The sequence below is a fragment of the Bidens hawaiensis genome, unplaced genomic scaffold, assembly GCF_021521415.1.
Source record: "Bidens hawaiensis isolate Kalapana, Puna unplaced genomic scaffold, B.hawaiensis_p1.1 tig00061168_1, whole genome shotgun sequence".
NCBI lineage: Eukaryota > Viridiplantae > Streptophyta > Magnoliopsida > Asterales > Asteraceae > Bidens > Bidens hawaiensis.
The window spans coordinates 31,019-53,370 of NW_027501017.1; the positions used below are offsets into that span (position 1 = coordinate 31,019).

The 22,352-nt window shown below is 31.7% G+C and overlaps 1 pseudogene; it reads left to right on the plus strand.

Annotated features, from left to right (window-relative positions):
- Positions 1 to 930: 930 nt before the first annotated feature.
- Positions 931 to 2,148, plus strand: LOC143603293 (uncharacterized; annotated as a pseudogene).
- The last annotated feature ends 20,204 nt before the right edge of the window (positions 2,149 to 22,352 follow it).

Consider the following 22,352-nt stretch of genomic DNA (forward strand, 5'->3'; position numbering starts at 1 on the left):
ATAAACCATAAATAATTCTTCACCGGATTATTTTTAAAACCATTAGACTTTTCGAGTCCATAACAAACTCGAAGATCGAGTTTCATTTATTTCACACCCCAAAGAGTTTTCCAACTTATATACTTCTAATGAGTTAATTATTATCCGGACTGTGGCTCATTAAATCTATGTGTCTACCATCGGGGCAAATGTTTTAATACTAATTTTATTTAATTCAACTATAAAGTAAACATTGTTTATTTGAATCAAATCAAATTTTGTGTTGCAAAATTTAAAAATGTCCCGAATGAAACATTGAATCAATTATAAAACTCAAAAGATTTTGTCATATTTAAAGTATAGTTAGCAAATATACCTTTTGGAGCGTTCTAGTCTTTCGTCCCACTTGAATATGTCATATTAGGCATGTTTTCACAAACAATATTCAATCGACAATATTTATTAAGATGTCGTGGTTTATCACATCTCCATCAAGATTGTCACATATATACTACCGCCAATGAATATGGAATTCCAACCGAATGTACTGGTTACGTCATCATAATCAAATTTCTTGGATAACAATCATAACATATCCATTAGGGAGGACAGGGCGGTGCGTGGTGGCCTCCCCATCACGCGTGATGAGAAAACCCACACCGCCGCCGCTCCCATGGTCACGCGCAAAATGGTATTTTGCGTGATGGCCATCACGCTTGGTGGGGTGTGATTTCCAAGAAGAAATGTAGCCGTTGGGTGGGGATCTAGCCGTTGGAGGGGGGTTTAAATAAAAAAAAACCAATATAAAACCAAAACAAAAACATAAATCAAATCCAAATCAAAACCAAATCCAACTCAAAAACACTCTCAAACTTCCCCTTCATTCACAACAAAAAAATATGGAATTTCCGAAACACTCGATGCCCTTGACACCGATAGCTCTTCGTCTTCGGACGATGACATTCTCGAATGGTTCCCGTTGCTATACAAAGAACTTGAAGGCCCAAGCCGTCCAAAGAAAAAGGTGGTGGAGCGTGATCGTATACATGCCCACGACGTGCTAATGAACGACTATTTTGTGGAGGAGCCGAAGTACAACGAAGAGACGTTTAGGGAACGCTTTCGTTTGCCGAAATCTTTATTCTTAAAGATTGTAACCGACGTCGAAGCAAACGAAGAATGGTTTCAAGAATCTTACGACGCGAGAGGCAAACGAAGTTTTACGCCGCTTCAAAAATGCACATCCGCTATTCGTCAACTAGCGACAGGTAACCCACCCGACCAATTCGATGAATACTTACAAATGTTTGAGAGAACTTCACGTGAATGTCTACAATTCTTTTGTAACGCTATTATAAAATTGTATGCCAAAGAGTTTCTACGAAAACCAACAAGACACGACATTACACGTCTTTACGCCGCACACGAGGCTAGATGGCATTTTCCAGGGATGCTCGGTAGCATCGATTGTACATATATCGAATGGAGAAATTGTCCACGGGAGTTGCGAGGGGCGTATGTTAGGGGTGAAATCAAACGACCGACCATCTCACTAGAAGCGGTTGCGTCAAATGATTTATGGATTTGACATTCTTATTTTGGTGTTCCCGGCTCAAACAACGACATCACTGTTCTGTACACATCACCGTTGTTTCAGAACGTAACAGATGGCACCGCACCTTTCTGTCCGTACTTTGTCATCGAGAGATATTACAGACGTGGCTACTATCTTGTCGACGATATCTACCCGTAATGGTCTGTTTTTGTGAAAGCCTTTTCGTTTCCTGTCGAGACTAATGAAAAGGCGTTCAAGAAGTTGCAAGAATCGGCAAGAAAAGATGTCGAGAGAGCTTTCGGTGTTTTAAAGGGTAGATGGTGCATACTCAGTCGACCGGTTCGTGCAATGAAAAAACCCACGATCTCTAGCTACGTGTATGCATGCATCATATTACACAATATGTTAATAAAAGAATATGGAAATGCAATTTCTCCAGATTGGGTACCGGATCCTCCAACTCATGTTCCCGTTCCCGATGATGTCCAATTAGACTTGCGGGATGAAGATATTCATCATCGGTTGAGATGGGATCTTGTTGCGCATATAGGTTCTTTAGGTTTGGAATTTCCGGATTCAGACGAGGAGTAGACGTTCGTTGTAACTTTTATTTTTTATTTCTTTTAAACTATTGTTTTTATTTTTAAGTTCTATTAAATATTGTTTTAATTTTTAAATTAACAAAAAAATAAAAAATAAAAAATAAAAAATAAAAAATTCCATCACACACCATCACACCACACCACCACCCCTAGTAAAAAACCATCACATGTAATGAAATTTGGGTTGGTGATGTGACACAATATAATTGGGTGGGGTGTGTGATGAGTGATCACACCACATCCACCACCCCTCCCCCCTAGTTCCAAAGGATACCTGTTTTCTAAAACATAACCCAAGGTTTTCCTTTTATATTTTTCATGTTGAATGGTATAATACATGTGCACCACATTTTCCTTTTCTTGTTGCGTATCTTTCAATCACCAAAGTAAGTCCAGAAACAATTCTCACCATATGCCATTTTATCACTAAAAAGGTTCAGTGTTTATTATTATCCTATTGGTCATACATGTTTTTTCATTAGATTTACTCTAACTAGAAAGTTTCCGTTTTCATGGATTGATACTCGATTCTTACCGACACTTTATTACAAACGATAGGTACACTTGACTTTCGTGTGTGGTTTAGTTGTAAGTGAAAACCTATTTTAAAAATCGATTTGTGTGGAACTTTTACTTATATATATATATATATATATATATATATATATATATATATATATATCGCACATGTCATGTGTCTACCAACCGCTAGGAGACTAAATATGTTTCACAAAGGAAGGTTCAAGGCTAACACTACCTATCCTGCAACGCTCAACCGTTGTAAATCTATTTGACACGTGAGTGTACGGATCGATCTCCATTCATGTGGGGGATTGTTGGAAATTTATGGACAAGTAATATTTATTAGTATTTGTTACTAATAAATAAATTATTAGTATGTCCAAAGAGTAGAGATGAATGCGATATCGATAGTATAAAGTGTGTAGTTGATAACTTGAACATTGGTAAAAAGGGAAATGGGATTGTCCCATACTGGTAGAACGTTGAGAGCTGCCTTAGTATTTTGGTGGTTGGATCGGGTACTACGACAAGTGTCAACGTGAGGAACAACCTCCCGGAGGTAGCTCAAAATCTGTTTTAAGGGGCCTCTGTTCAACAGAAATCCTCAGCCACTACCGGGCACCACACGTTTATTCAATCTTGCAGCTAAGAAGGTACGGATAGCTTCATGTGATCAAGACAGGGTTCAACGAATGAAGGAAGACATGACTCAAAGGTGAAACTTGGGTCTCGGTCAAGACAAGCTAAACGATGTGAGCGCGGTCCCAGTCTAACGCGACTCCGGTCCCACTCTAACTCGTGATGTTCTTCACGCGCGTTGCGCTAAGGATCTTGGCGGTAGACTGTAATATCAAAACGCGGATGTACGAACACATTGTAATGATTATCATTTCGACACAACAAACGTGTTGCGCGGGTTAGTTTGCAAGCAAACCCTAATACCAAAAATCGGATACAAAAGCACATCGTAAAGGCGTTAGCACATTTCCCATCACTTAAGTCCTTAAAAAGCACATCCCAAAAGAATTATATGTTAAAATCCACTAAATGTTACAGTATTTTGTCCCAATTGTTTCTAAATTGGATTCTTAAAAATCATAATTTCCCATTTCTATATAGCCGTCTTCACTTGGTGGTAATTTTTCACGTTATTTCTACTACCTTTCTTCTTCATGGGAGTATGTAGATCTCAACGGAAAATGAGAAGCTCATGGGAATCTGAAATGGTCGTCGGAACCATGAAGAGAAGACTGATCCGACCGTTATTTACATCGGTTACTTAACAAAAGATTCAAAGGGGAATGAGTTTCAAACCACCTGTATCCGATGAGACACCGCCTAAGATAATCTACGGGGTTTGTCGCTCTCTCTCTCTCTCTCTTCCTCTTGCTCTCTAGTCTCTACCTATCAATTTCTTTCAGATGGATAAATTCAAAAGTTAAAGCTAGGCCTAGGTATGGAGAAGAAACGTAGATGTGGGCTCTCTTTTTTTCAAAGTAAAATTCCTAAAAAGTCCTTAGTAGCTTTTAGGTTTCCTATTATATATAATACTAGATTAGTACCCGTGTTACATACGGTGGAACTTATTTAATATCATAATATATATGTAATATCGTATAAATTTAATTAAATACAAATGTTGTACTTGTAAACAAATGATAATTTTACATGAATTATAAAATATTATAACTTATTGAATCATATATAAAAACATATAAAGAATAACAAAGATAGTAAAAGTTAAATTGTTTTATAACTTATATCATTAGTACAATAATAAGCAAACAAAGGAAATTAGTCTCCAAATCAATAAAACAATTTTACAATGTTGATTCAACAAAACTACTATCTCAATGTTGATTTAAAAGATGAACTCTCTGTAAGACATTTATTACACATATGTTAAAATGTGTTAAAAGATAAATAATATTTAAGACATTTCTTTTTATTATAATATTATGTTACAAAACAAATTGTTATGACAATCAAAAATCTAAATTTAGTTTTTCATAATACAATAATTAATTGATCTTTAAAATAAAGTCTTAATCAATATTCAATAATATATTAAGTTTCATTCAAGTGTGGTTGACATATAGTTGATTCCTAATATATATCATTCATGAAATATGAAAACGCTTTCTCATTCAATTCTTTATAACTATTTTGTAGATAAATTGTGTTAAATAATCATTGAATACATATAATAATAATAATCTTATATTGTTTTAATAGAGTGTGCTCTTTAGTTTTATGTTTATTTCAATATGTACTCATTTAACCCGTTTCCTTTGTAACTATATTTTTTTTACCCATTTAGAGATAATGTAATTTGAAATGGTTGATGACTATATATGAAATTTAAAATGAATGATCAACTCTGTATTGTAAGTCTTTTAGACTTTCTTGGTTGCTGCAAATTTGAATTAATTCTAACAAATGTCAGACTGTAAAAAAATATATATATACATATATAGTTAGTAAATTTTCATCTTAAAAAAATCCACTTTTGAATTAAACCTAGTGAGTGACCCGTGTAATACATGAGCGTGTAATATATATATACATATATATATATATATATATATATATATATATATATATAATGAATTGTTAATGTTATATTTATAAGAACGGATTATTATAAATGAATTATAAGGTATTACATCATGAATATTAATTAAACGGTAAGTGCATCATTTGAAATTAAATTATTATTATTATTAATTACTATTAAAATTATAATAACGTACACATTTACCAAAATTAGAGTCAAGTCATATTAATAAAAAAATTCAAGTTGTTAACCTATTAAAATTCGGTTTTTGAAGTTATGGTCAAAGTCCAACTGTATAACCTATTTTTGTAAATTTAATATAAGTGGTAAAAAATTCGTATTTCAAAATGGTTTAAATAAATAATTTTTATTACTGAAAAATATAATTTAAAAAGAATTGATAAATAAATTTGTAAATAAAACATATAATAATAATAATAATAATAATAATAATAATAGAAATCATGTCGGTTTTTAGTCAAACATAACTATTATTATGTAAATTTAAGTTGACATAATAAAATCAATATGGTTTTTAATATACGTTTTCAAGTAATTTTTGATATATTATTATTATTATCTAAATTTATGATAAAAATTTTCAAATTAACTTATACCAAAAATAAATATAAGAATAATAGTCTTTAAATTATTTTAGTCAACATATACCAAAAATATATGGTTACTTATTTTTCTAACAAAATTTAATATTTTTAAATAACTTACCATAATTAGTCCAATTATTTACATATTTACTTATTTTCAAACGACTTATATAAATTTACTTATTTACTTTACTAATAACGTTTTAAGTTTAATATTTGAAGTAACGGTATAACATTTGTACCAAAAAATTTGTAACTTGTAATTTGTACCACGAAGTATGATTATATACCAAAAAATTTATTGTTATTATAAAAATATTTAATTAATATTCACGTTAACTATAAATTAATATCATACGATTATATACTATAAATTATTTACTTATTTATCTAAAGATAATATAAATAGAAATGATTTGCAATTATTGTAAATTATAATATGGAAATTTGTTAAAAATAATTGTAAATAAATCGTTTCTTTTTCTTTGGGAAATCATGTCGGTTTTTAGTCAAAAATATAATTTAAATAGAATTGATAAATAAATTTTTAAATAAAACATATTATAATAAAAATAGAAACCATGTCGGTTTTTAGTAAAAAATAACTATTATTATGTAATTAGTTGACATAATAAAATCAAAATAGTTTTTAATATACGTTTTTTAAGTAATTTTTTATATATTATTATTATCTAAATTTATGAAAAAACCTTTCAAATTAACTTATACCAAAAATAAATATAAGAATAATAGTTTTTAAATTATTTTAGTCAACATATACCAAAAATATATGGTTACTTATTTTTTGAATTAAATTTAATATTTTCAAACAACTTACCATAATTAGTGCAATTATTTACATATTTACTTATTTTCAAAAGACTCGTATAAATTACTTATTTACTTTACTAATAACGTTTTAAGTTTAATTTTTGAAGTAACAGTATAACATTTGTAACAAAAAATTTGTAACTTGTAATTTGTACTACGAAGTATGATTATATACCAAAAAATTTATTGTTATTATAAAAATATTTAATTAATATTCACGTTAACTATAAATTAATATCATACGATTATATACTATAAATTATTTACTTATTTATGTAAAGATAATATAAACATAAATGATTTGCAATTATTGTAAATTATTTGAACTAACAATATAACATTTTAATTAATTTATTGTTATTATAAAAATAATTAATTAATATTCACGTTGACTATAAAATAACTAATTTCAAATAATTCAAATTAACTTTAAAATCGGTTTGTTTATAAATTAAGGAAAGTCAAAGAATATAAAATGTTTTAATGGGATGATTAAATTACAATATTTATGTTAATGAAGTTATTTAAAACAATAAGGAAAGTCAAACAAAATAAATGGTATTAATGAGATAATTCACATTGAATAGATTAAAACACGCCGGAAAAAAAATACAGATCAAACTTATCTCGCATCTCCGATATACAATCGTATTTTATTTTTTATAAACACAAGAAGATGAATATACATGAATATTAACAAATTAACAAAGTAAAATATACATCAACATTAAATTAAAATCTATACATATTATAAACTCATAATCATTCCGTGAAATTAAATTATATGAGTCGGTAATTACCTGAAATAATAAAAAAGAATATTAATATTGATATTATGGATTATTTTAATTATAACTAATAACAGGAAAATTTTAAGATGTTAACGGAAAAACGAAATTTAAAGATGTTACCGGAAAAAAGATTGTATAAACCGTGACACTCACCGGAAAATGTTAACTAAAATAATAAAAATGAATACTAATATTGATATACGGAAAATGTTACCGAAAAACTTACCGGAAATACTTACCGGAAAAACGTAACAATGGAATATAAGATTTTGATTAACAAACTAAAATGAAATCTTCAGCAAATTAAACGGGTAAATAACCTGAAGTAATGTAAAGCAACCATTGTTATAGGTATAAAACATAGCCGAAAAATATTTAACATTGAGTCTTACCAGAAAAACGTAAAACGTCCAAATATCACCTTTGTAACATCCCGAAGTCTCAAAGAATAATATTTAAATATATAATTTATTTATGGCATAATAGTTGCTCGGATAAATAGAGAAATAATAAATTAATAAAATAATAGATAAAAGAAAGTCCATGAAATTATAAACGAGTGTTAATAGTTAATTAATATTAAATATAGAAAGAATTATGGAAAATGGATCAAGATGGTGGGATGGGCTTTAGGTCCATGGGCTTTGAGGAGTATAAATATCTCCTTAAACCATCCTAAAACCCTAACTTTCATTTCCATCTTCCCCCATAATCTCTACTCACACATACACCTTACTATAAACGGCCTAAAGAAAGAAAGGAAGGAGAAGCGAGATCGTACGTGATTATTAATAGATCTTCCTTATACAAGATAGATCCAAGATTTAAGGTTCATCAACAAGCTCACTGAGACCAAACAAACATATAAAGGTGCGTTCTTGAACTTAAAGTTTATGTTTTAATGAGCGTTTGGCCTTGAAACTTAAAACGAGAGTAGATCGAGTATAAACGAACATTAAAGTTGAAAACTTGACGTTTAAAATGAATGAAACGAACCCGAAAGGTGAACGGCTCGTTAAAGGAAACCCTAGATCTAGTTTCGAACGTTTAAAGCTTAAAGGTTTAAACTTTATGCTTTCCCGGGCCGAGCCTTAGCCGAAGGTGCTCGTGGGAACGCTTACGGGGTCGGGAAATGTAGTGATATAGGCTTACATGTTAAAACACAAAATGATAATGGACCTGATGACCACCTCGTGGTCCCTATTCACATATAAAGTTGCAGCTCATCAATTACACAAATATAACCACAAACAGTGGACCGTTCGATTACAATAACTCGATTACATTGATGATTCGCTTACAACCTTAAACTCGAACACAATCTGACTCGCATACATGACCAGCCGATTACAAAACCCCAAATCGCTTACAAATAGTGATTCGTTTACAATAGTAATCGCATATAAATAGATATACATATACAGATTCCATACAATATACATACAAACCCTCACCTCGATTACACCCAAATTCGATTACATCTGGAGTCGATTACAATTGGGGGTCGATTACAATTAAGACCCGATTACTTGCAGAACTCGATTACAATGGTGGTGCTGACGTCACTGCCTAATCGATCTGACACTAATTCGATTTCAATCCAGATCGCATACATTAGCCGATTACACCATAGAACCGGTGCCAAATCGATTACCGTGAGCCTGATCTCCTTATATCGCTTACAAGCAAGATCGATTACAATAGAAACCGATTATACCTTGGATCTGTTTTCGTGACTCGTTTACATATACACATACATGACTCGCACACAAACAAGGACTCGATTTCTTGAAGCGGCTGAAAGAAAAGAAAGAAAAGAAGAAAAATGAAGAAGGAAGGGTGAGCAGATGGTTTGGTTATGACAAGGAGGGGTTGGGCTTTTATTAATACTCAGCCCAAACATTAGCCCCAAGCCCAATTACAAACCCAAATCCTATAACACTCCCTACACTCGATCTCTAATAGTTCGATTACTTTACGAAGTGATTTGATTACTTTGTAATCTATATCGTTGAGAACCCGAGAATACGTATATGTATAAGAAATACTCGCTTAAACCCACACCTAAGATTACACTTGGAGGTCCACAAGAATGGGATAACCCGTGTGTCCTATACATACACACATACGTCTAAATATGAATAAACTTATAATCACATGATGGGAACTCGATAAAGAAAAGACTGAAATAGAAATTTAAATATTAAATAAATAAAAGACTAATACCATAAAAGTTAAAAAATAAAATAATCTAAGTTAAATGTAATCTAATACAAGGCCAGTCGATGAGACCAAACTTAGTCATTTTCGGTTAAAATACGAATAGGATGAGTATTGATACGTGTAACTCGTATACAGTTAGCAGAGCTCAGCTAAAGAAGGGAATTACAATAAACGGAGAAAGGAACAGGATCCAGGTGAGTTTCTAGCCCTTTTCCTTGTTATGTTTTCGGGGCTGTGTGCATACTCGATGTGTTAGTTAATACACTTACCTTAAATGGTAAGTGTATGCCATGTAGGATAGATATGATAGATATGAATGAAAGCTTGACGGTGCGTGAACGATCTTCGGATATTGCACGTACTGTCAGGATATAGATAAATATATGAATATTGTATGTAATGTAAGGATGATGTATGAACGTTATGAATGAAAGCTTGTCAGTACGTGAACGATATTCAGATATTGCACGTATTGCTAAGGGAAGTGATTAGCTCCTTGCATGGATATTAAATAATAACTTACATACAGTGTTCCTTCTATGGATAATATATAGAGTTCCTTCTATGGAAAGTATAATGTTCCTTCTATGGATAGTAAAGTGTTCCTTCTATGGAAAGTATATAGGATGTTCCTTCTATGGAAAGCATAGTGTTCCTTCTATGGATAGTGTAGTGTTCCTTCTATGGAAAGTATATAGGGTGTTCCTTCTATGGAAAGTATATAGGGTGTTCCTTCTATGGAAGGTATACAGAGTGTTCCTCCTATGGAAATTATATATATAGTATGGGTAATAGTAATGGTTCTTTTAATAGATATTACGTGACGATCCTCCTATGGATATTTATACAAGGTTAAGGTAGTAATACGTGTCTTCGGATACGGGAAGAATGTATGAGAATGAATTGTATGTTACGTGATTAACTAGAACTCACTCAGCGTAGCTGAATTTTAGTATGCATGCAGGTGAGTAGGATGAGGCAGCTCGCTTGAGGGGAACATGTGGCATTGAATAAGAGGCTGGCATCGGAAGACTCGAGACGTTTATTAGTTTATGTTTAATTACGAGGTTTTTGAAAGACAAAGATGTTGTTTAAGATAAGTTATGTAATGTTTTATGAAAGTTTATATATTCCGTGAAGTTTTAATAAACTCTGATTTATAGAACTGTGTTTATGAGTAAATCCAACGTCCAAATGTGAGGCACCGGTAACGGGGCCTTACAACCTTGATGCCCGTTTATGTTTACAACCTAAACCGATTTTAATAAAATCAGTTAAGAATGAGAATAAACATAAAAAGGTTAGAAGAAACAATAGCCGGAAAAAATAATAAGGTTGTCGGAAATAAATAGATAAACAACCGGAAGTTTATTATAAAATACAAACTTACAGGAAAATTGATAAAAATCTTGAATGATATTCGCCGGAATTTATTAATAGGTGAAAGAGATAAAAAGCTGATAAGGGTAAAAAACTAAGAAATGTTATGGTTTAAATATAAGTTAGTGGATGAGTTGGCTTGATTAAGAAAGGTAATGGGTGACATGGCCTTGAGGTGGCATTGATGTGGAGGCCCTAGAAGCTTGACAAGTGGAAAATGAATCTTGCTTTAATAGTATGTATAGATAATATTTAATAAAATGCATTTATCAATTTTTATGAAAATATTCTAATGCAGCCAATAAATGCAAAATGCATTACCAACCAATGAAAATTTATATATCAAAAGGCTCTAACCAAGCACTTAGGGTAAGTGTAGTGGGCGAGAAGATGAGGGCGACAATGGGGATAAGAGGTGGAACACCGCCCCCAGGCTACAAAAGAGGCGAAATGGGGAGGGGGGAGACAACCGCATGTCGTCGTTGATGGTTTGGAAAATATTATTATATGTGATGTGTGATATATATATATATATATATATATATATATATATATATATATATATATAAGGGTTCAAATAAAAAAACAATACTTTTGTGAGAAGCGTGAGAAAGCTTTAAAATAAAGTACACCATCTAAATAGGACACTATAACATAGAAGTAGGAAACTATACAACTTTTAGAAAACTACCAACATCAACTACTAGATCCTAGATCCAATGGTATACATCTATTCTTATGTTTCTCACAAAACTATTGTTTTTTACGTTAACCTAAACCATATATATATATATATTGTCATAAAACAATTGTTTTTTATTTGAACCCTTATATATATATATATATATATATATATATATATATATATATATATATATATATAGTAGGGTTAATATAAAAAACAATTGTCTTGTGAGAAGCATAAGAATAGAAGTCCACCCTTGGATTGGATCTAGGATCTAGTGGTTGAGATTGGTAGTTTCTAAAAGTTATATAGTTTTCTATTTACATGTTATAGTGTCCTATTTAGGTGGTGTACTTTATTTTAAAGTCTTCTCACACTCCTCACAAAACAATTATTTTTTATTTTAACCTATATATATATAGGGGGAGGTTAACGTACAATAATCAGTTATCGTACATTAGGTACACGATCTTTTTGAACGTCGATGTTAATTTCACGTGGTGGCAGTTTCGTAAATAACCCAAGCAGTAGTTCGCGATTAAATTCATCGATATAAAATCGATTCCGATCCAAATTCTGAACTCCTTAATCTACCTCATCCAATTTCTAAACTCTAATCACAACTTACAGTATGAAATCTCAAAAGTCAAAAACCAAAATTGAAATAGAACGTCACTGAACATTAAAAATCTTCAAATTGTTCAAAAATTGATGATTTAATCAATCGAATTGATGTGTAAGAGAATTAAGAATCATATTATGAAAATACAGATTAACACACTTAATTGAGCTATGATTAGTGTTCATGTTTAAACGTTCTGCTCAAAGTTAAACGTTCTGACCAAAATGACCACCAAAATGAAAAAAAAAGGTTTAAACATTCAACTAATACGTTATGACCAAAATGAACAAAAAGTTTAAATGTTCAACTAATACGTTCAAAATTAGAACAACTAATACTTTCAACTAATATAGAACTTCTAAACGTTCAATTGCTTAACTCTTATCTTATTAGGATATAATTATGTTGTTTATACGTTCTGTTAATACGTTCACTTGATATCATCATATTGTTTATACGTTCTACTTGTTTATTCGTTCCTTTGATACGTTTTACTTGTTTATACGTTCTGTTTATACTAACCCATCTTCAGTCATGTCAAGCCTAATTTACAATTCATAATCCCAAGTTTATAATCAGATTGTTTATACGTTCTGTTAATACGTTCTACTTGATATCATCAGATTGTCTATACGTTATGTTCATACGTTATGTAAATACGTTCTACCATATCGTAGAACGTTTAAGCAAACAAACATGAATGAAACGTTTAATCACTTTATATAATCTCTTATTCATAAAAAAATCATCAATCGACAGTTAATTAGATAATCGATTCAATTATATGAACAAATATAGAACGTATTAAAAGTTCCGTAAATGGGTTTCTGCGAACGGCTTATTTCAGTTCAATCCTATTGAACTGGTGTTTGCAAATAGCGTCGATGACGATGGTTGAATCGATTAGCGTTTAATTAGGATGGAAACGAATTGAAATTATTTACAAGTTTGCCACTACTTGTCTTTTGAAATCGACGTTTAAAACTGTCACATACGTAATGTACAATAAGTTATTAGCGTATTTGATCCTTTACCTATATATATGTGTGTGTGTGTGTGTGAGGGTTATCCTAAAAACAAGTAGTTTTCCTATGAATAAATCATAGTTATTGGATCATGTTAAACAATTGTTGATATTTAAAATTACCAAAAACCGACATAGTTTTCTATATTTGTTCTTTCACCATAGCTTGTAACATCACATGTCAAAAATCTATTAATTCTTACCTTTTTAGGAAACTCCTTATTTTTATTTGAACCATTCTCTCTCTCTCTCTCTATCTCTTTATATATATATATATATAGAAAAGGGTTCAAATAAAAAACAATTGTTTTGTGAGAAATGTGAGAGACTTTAAAATAAAGTACATCACCCAAATAGGACACTAACATGTAAATAGAAACTATACAACTTTTAGAAACTACCAACAATCACTAGATCTTAGATCCAATGGTGTAAATCTATTTTTATTCTTCTTACAAAACTATTGTTTTTTACATTAAACCCTATCATATATATATATATATATATATATATATATATATATATATATATATATATATGTATATATACATACATACATACATACAGTTAGGGTTTAAATAAAAATAAAGAATTTCCTAGGAATATATATATATATATATATATATATATATATATATATATATAGGAGGAATATTTTAAAAACTTGATACGTTGTAAGAACTTTAACAACTCAATATGGACCACACATTTAATTAAATGTGTATGGAATATGTGGCTGAGAATAAATCTGATTAAAAAATTAATCAGGAGAGAGAATAATGATTTTTGATAATTACCAAAGTTTAGAAGTTATTTACACATGTGTAATAAGTCGATTCGGTGTGAAAAAATACTGTAATTTCTTTTTATGTTAGAGCAAGGTTAAAATAAGAAGTAGATTTATCTTAATAAGTGTAGAAAGTGTGTTTTCACCACTATATCTATTAAAACACACCGAACAAAAAACACAACAACTAAAATAAAACGCACCGAACAAAAAACACACTTTCCATATCCACCGTCAGATCAATATATCTAACGCACCAGATTACTTCTTACACTTCTTAGACAAACTCCACTTCTTATTTTAACCCCACCCCACCCTATACATACATGTATATATATATATAAAGAGAGAGAGAGAGAGAAAAGAGTTCAAATAAGAATAAGGAGTTTCCTAGAAATAGTAAGAACCAACAAATTTTTTACACTTGGCATTACAAATGATGGTGAAAGAACAATTATAGAAAACTATGTCAGTTATAATGATGAAAGAGTAATTTTAGGAAACTGTGCGGTTTTTAGTAAATTAAATCTCAATCATTGATTAACATGATCCAATGGTTATGATTTATTCCTAGTCTTCCTAGAAAACTATATCTTTTTAGTATAACCCTCCCATATATGTGTATATATATTGGAAGGTTCATGTACATTTTAATCTTAACATCATAACGTAAGAAATAATATCAATTTATAAAAAAATGAGAACGTAAGAAACAATACCAACTACAATACCAATCTACATAAACAATGATTTATAATAACAAAGAAAAGAACCTAAAAATTACAATAAAAGATCAAAATCAAGAACAAAATAATAACAGCAAATACCAACATATACTTATACCAACAAAAGAAAACATCTAATAATAACAACAAAATATAAATCAGTGAATAGTTATAATGTCTCATAATGGAAAATTAGCAAATATAAACAAAAATAACAGCAAACACCTGTAAAAATAAACCTAATAATAACAGCAAATTGGTTCTCACCATTTTCATGTTAAGAATAAAATGTATTTGATCTTGTTTCTCTCTCTCTCTCTCTCTCTCTCTCTCTCTCTATATATATATATATATATATATATATATATATATATATATATATATATATATATAGGGGATGGATCATGCGAGAAATGATTTTAGAGTGAGAAGTGCGAGAAGTAGATCTGAACCATTGATGGTGTTTAATCACTGGTGTACAATCCAAATGACATATTTGTAATTAATTACACATTATTACAACATATATATTTAATTCAAAAGGGTATAAATGTATTTGGTGTTTTGAAATCATTAAATCAGACTTCAATGTCTCCATCCGTTTCCGCCATTTACGCCTTAATTAAATCGTAACAACAATTATCTTGTAATTAGGAGCTCTTATTCAAGAAATTTTAAACCATTCATTACATTATAAGTAATAGTTTTGGTGGTGGAGTTTAAATCAATTTTTAACCTCATCTCGATTATTATACCTACACACATACATACGTATATACGTATATACCAACGTACATACATACATAAATACTTACGTACGTACATACACATACCACATACATACCTACATACGTACATACCAACGTACATACATATATATTTACGTATGTACCTACACATACCACATACATACAAATGTACGTACGTACATACATACATATATACGTTCGTACATACCTACCCACATACTTACATTCCTACACATATCTGCATACCTACATACTTACGTACTTACCTACACACCTACACATACTTGCGTACCTACATACATTCGTGCAACATACCTACACATTAATACAAACAGTTGGCGAAACTAAGTAATTAGGGTGATGTAAAATTTTGTTTTATAAAAATATATTTGAAGTATTATGGTGAATACATGTAAAAAAATATGCAAACTCATGTCTATGAGATGTGTAAGTAAAACATAGTATGTTGTCATGTATGATATTTAGTGCTTTTTTCGTAATATAAAAATACTTTATCATTTACAACGGTTTGTAAAAATAAAAACATTAATTTGAAGAATTGTGGGACACTAATGTTAACATGAGGAATACGTACAATACATACAGTAATTAAAGACAAATAAAAATAGTTACCATAATCAAATATTTAAGAAAAATAAAAAATAAGAAATTACTTGCAAATGTTTAAAGAATACGTACACTAATCTCTTGCAAATGTTTAAGTAAAATAAAATATAAAATATTATTTGAAACCTCCCGCAATTAATAGTTACCATATTCTCATATTTATGGAGATTACAATTATACCCTTCAACATAAATTAAAGATAAAATTAAAAGAAAAATATGATTGGTTATAATGATTTCTCGCACTTCTCGCATTAAAAACACTTCTGAAATGAACCTAATCATATATATATATATATATATATATATATATATATATATATATATATATATATATATATGGGGGAGGGTTATCCTAAAAAGAAGTAGTTTCCTAGGAAGACTATGAATAAATCATAACCATTGGATCATGTCAATCAATGGTTGTGATTTAAAATCACCAATAACCGACACAGTTTCCTAGAATTACTATATCACCATTATAACCGACATAGTTTCCTAGAATTGTTCTTTCACCATCATTTGTAATTCCAAATGTCAAAATTTGTTGGTTCTTACCATTCCTAGGAAACTCATTATTCTTATTTGAATCATTATATATAAATATATATATATATATATATATATATAGGGATATAATCATTTAGGAACCCTTAATTTTTGTGAGAACCTTAAGAACTCATAATAGCCCTTAGATCATTTGATCAGTGGTTTGAAACAATAATGGCATGATTGTAATTTATAGTAATCTTTAGAGATAAATTAATAAAACAAAAAGGGTAGTTTAGACATGTTCAAAAAATAAGATAGAAACCGTAAGATTCTCTTCCTAAACTAACTCCTCATTTAAAGGAGGTATAATTCCAAATTCTAAACAATCTCGTCATTATCTTATTTTCTTTTAATCATCTAATGAAACGTAACAATAAATTACATCAAATGATTTTCTCAAAGAAAAAAACAATCTTTATTTGTGAATGGCTAATGCATCTGGTATAATGACGCAATTATGCGTTTTGAATTAACATATATGTTAATCATATTATATTATCATCAAATATACTATTCGAATAATATTTATCAGAAATGATTTTTAATATCATACAAAACATTAAATCTAATGTAACATCTTACTTTTGATTATAATAATAAAATAATTCTCATCTATTTTATAGTGGGTCGTTATCGGTTTAGATAAATAGAATATGAGTTGGGCTTATGTTGGTTAAATGGATATGGGTTATGGACTTGGGTTATGAAGGAAAGAAGGAAAGACCATGGGCTTAAGCCCATGATCCATAAATATATAAACCCTTAATCTCCATTTAATCCTCATTCTCACATATTCCATACACCACCAAAACACACACTTACGATCTCTCTCTAGTTCTTCCTTTCTTTAAGCCAAAACCAAGAAGGATAACGATTCCGACCCGAGGTAATTCTAGTATGATGTTTTATTTACCTAAACTCGTTAGACATAATCGCGAAACTACGAGACGACACCGTTAAACCGTTTAAGTCACGAGATCCGGATGGAATCGGGTATAAACCGAACCTAAGACGAGCTTAGGGATCATCCTAGCTCAGATCTGGATCGAACGGGACGAAAAATGGTGAAAAACGAGTTAAAACACGTTTTTCCGACGAATCCGCGATTTTCCGGCGGCTTTCCGGTTCGGCGCCGGAAAGACGGCGCCGGAAAAGTAAATACGAGGTAACAGGAATGTCAGGGAATGTTCTAACATTCCCTGACCTAACCCTAGTTCGCTAAGGGTAGCTAGCGAATTAGAAGTAATTTGCTAAGCTGATTCGTCTGTGGGAATGTAACGAATTAGCTTCAGTTCGTTAAGGGAAAAGATAGCGAATCACCCTTGATTCGCTATAGCTAAAAGATAAAGAATTAGCCCCAATTCGTTATAGTCATTCGTTAAAGGAGATAACGAATCAGAAGGTCCAGTTCGCTACCTGGACTGGTTCGCTATATGGACTGGTTCGTTAGAGGGTCCATTTCGTTACCATGACCAGTTCGCTAGGATAATCCAATTCGCTATGAACCAGTAACGAATTAGTAGTTTAACTGAATGACAGAATGGTCCCTGGACTTAGAAAAGAAAGATTTAATTACAAAGAAGCCCTTGGACTTTTAAGTGGCAAATTAATTAATGATTCAAAATGCTAATGGAAAATGTGATAAGACAGTTAATAGAAATAAAATTTTTCCAAGCTGACCTGGCAGCTTAACCCCAGCCAGGGGCTCTGCCCCTTGGACCCCGCTAGGGGCTGCCGCCCCTAGAACCCTGCTGCCAGGGGCGCTGCCTTCGGACCCCCGTTCGTTGAGGGTAATAATTAAACTAGAAAGATGATATGTGTAGTGATAGTTATTGATACGTATAATTATTATACAGTTAGTCGCGCACAGCTAAAGAAGGGGATAACCGTAAACGTGAACGCAACCGCCTTGAGGTGAGTTTCTAGCCCCACTTTCTTGTTATGTTTTCGGGGCTGTGTGCATACTCGATGTGATAGTTAATACACTTACCTTAAGTGATAAGTGTATGCTTGTATGATTTATGTATGATGATTGCTTGACGGTGCGTGAACGATCTTCGGATATTGCATGTACCGTTAGGTGGTAATTAAAGATATGATTGCTACGTATGATGTAAGATATGATGTATGTATGAATATACGATGTATGCATAATGTATGTATGTTATGTTGATTGTACGTGAACGCTCTTCGGAGATTGCACGTATTGTCAAGGAAATTATGTAAGAGCAGGTATGGTACAGTAGCATGAAACAAAGGGACCGGACCCTAATAATATCTGTGATGGTAGGGACCAGACCCTAATAATATCTGTGATGGTAGGGACTAGACCCTAATAATATCTGTGATGTTAGGGACCAGACCCTTATAATATCTGTGATGTTAGGGACCAGACCCTTATAATATCTGTGAGGTTATAGGGTGGAAGGCTCTTTAAATAGGATGGATAGTTATATATGAAAAGTAAGTATGAATAACGTACACCCCTTCGGGCACGTGTGCAAGTATGTGAACAGATTGTTTGTTGCATGATTAACTAGAACTCACTCAGCGTAGCTGACTTTTAGTATGCATGCAGGTGAGTAGAATGAGGCAACTTGCTTGAGGGGAAACACATGGCTTGGAATTGAAGGCACTGGCATCTCAATGAAGTGTTATGTTATGATGATTAAAAGACAATGTTTTATGTTTTAAATAATTTGAATGCACGTTAAGACAACAAAGTATGGTTTTGTAATATGATGGTTTGAATGTTTTAATGTTCCACGAATGTTTTTATTAACTCTGATATTATGAACTGTGTTTATGAGTAAATCCAACGTCGAAAGTAGGGCACCGGTAATGGGGCCTTACATCTAATTTACTTTTGAATTGTTTGAATTAATTTGCACAGGTGTAAACATCTATTTTATGGTTATCTACACACGCTTAAACACCTTTTTTACATGTGTAAATGTTGTTTTGAATTATGTTTTCACACTATTATTTTAAAATATGTTTAACTAAGTATTTACATACATGTAATTGTTTGCATAATTGCATATACGTAAATAACTATATATGAATGTAAAATTATTCGCGTATGTTTGCATATATGTTTAACTTAAATAATTCATTACAAAACATTAAATCTTTTCTTTAAAACCATGATAATAAATATCATATTTAAAACACCATTTCTTTCATCTTCATATGCCAGCCGCTCAATCCGTGCCATGTGCCAACCTCATGTTAGCTCTTTAATCATATTCACCTGCGTGCATACTAAAAGTCAGCGTCGCTGAGTGAGTTCTAGTTAATCAGGAGACATACAATACATACACATATCTTACATACATACATATCTTAACCCTGTATAAACATCCATAAGAGGAACGTCACATAATATCTATTAAAAGAACCATGGCTGTTGCCCATGCTATATATATATTTTCCATAGAAAGACACTCTGTATAAATTCTCCCTAGAAGGACGCTCAATATACTTTCATAGAGGGAACATCCTATATATTTCCATAAAAGGAACCCTATGCTTTCCATTAAAGGAACACTATGCTTTCCATTAAAAGAACACTGTACTTTCCATTAAAGGAACACTATGCTTTCCATTGAAGGAACTCTATGATTTCCAATAAAGGAACACTATGCTTTCCATTAAAGGAACACTGTGCTTTCCATAGAAGTAACACTCAATATATATTATCCGTAGAAGGAACTATGTACATAACTTATTATTTAATATCCATATAAGGAGACAATCACTAAACTTGGCAATACATGCAATATCCGAAGATCGTTCACGCACCGACAAGCAATCATCTTTACATTACATACAATATTCAAATCTATATTTATAACATGGCAGTACGTGCAATATTCGAAGATCGTTCACGTACCGACAAGCCCTCATCTTTACATTACGTACAATATTCAAATCTATATTTATAACATGACAGTACGTGCAATATCCGAAGATCGTTCACGTACCGGCAAGCCCTCATCTTTACATTACGTACAATATTCAAATCTATATTTATAACATGACAGTACGTTCAATATCCGAAGATCGTTCACGTACCGGCAAGCCCTCAACTTTACATTACACACAATATTCATGTCTATTTTATTAACTTGACAGTACGTGCAATATCCAAAGATCGTTCACGTACTGACAAGCTTTCATTCTCATTCAAGACATATATAGATAACATATAAATCATACATGGCATACACTTACCAATTTAGGGTAAGTGTATTAGCTATCACATCGAGTATGCACACAGCCCCGAAAACATAACAAGGAATGGGGCTAAAAACTCACCTGAACTCGGTTACGTTCACTGCAGATGGTTACTCCTTCCGAGAGGTGTGTATGACTAGTTGTATAACAATTACACGCAACGATTAACTATCACTACCCATATCACGTTTCTAGTATAACAATAGCCCACAACGAACGGGGGTCCGGGGGCAGCGCCCCTGGCAGCGGGGTTCTAGGGGCGGCAGCCCCTAGCGGGGTCCAAGGGGCAGAGCCCCTGGCTGGGGTTAACACATTTTTCATTAAGATTTTGAATCATTTTTCTAATTCGCTAACTCATTTGCTATAACGAATTAAGCCTAATTCGTTGGCTAATTCGTTATCAATTCACTGTCTAATTCGCTACCAAATCTTCCTTCATTCGCTATAACGAATGGCCTAGTTCGTTATCTCAATTATAACGAACTGAGTCTGATTCGCTAACTGATTCGTTACCTTATCTTCATCTGATTCGTTACCCAGACACAACTCAATTCGTTATCTGAATTATGATGAAAGATGAGTAACGAATCCCCTGATTCGTTATTTGAATCATAACGAACTGGGTAGCTAATTCGTTATCTTGACAGAACGAATGGGCGAGTAACGAACTACCTGATTCGTTATCTTAATTATAACGAATCATCAAGTTCTTATCCAGACTTTGACTCAAGGGTCAAAGTCAAAATCGTCAAGAACAATAACAGTCAATATATCTAAGATCTGCAATTAAACCTTCAATTCTTAACGAAATATCATGATTTTGGTATCATTGGAATCGTCTATGCAGCGCCTACAAACCCCAAGGGTCCAATCATCCAAATATCTGAGTTTTCATGGTGCGATTTATGTATAAACATACGGGTTTTTCATTCTAACGATCAACCTATCAAACTGTAATCAATTTCAGTAAGTTTAGCTTTGTTGGATTCGTTTTTACCATACTAACACAGATCTATGACTTCTAGATGAGTCCGAACCTAAATAAATGATTTCCAATTCTAAACGTACCTTAAACGAGTCAAACAACGAACACGGTTAAGCCTTGATGTTGTCTTGGTTCTTCACGACGATATAGCACCAACAAGCTCCGGTTTTCACCTTCGGATTTCGGCTCGGGTTTTAGGATAGTGTTTGTGTGTGTTTATCAAGGTGTAGGCTATGGTGTAAATTTGGATAATAATGGAAAGGATTAGGGTTTAAGGGGTATTTATACTCCCTTAAGCCCATAGACCTAAGGT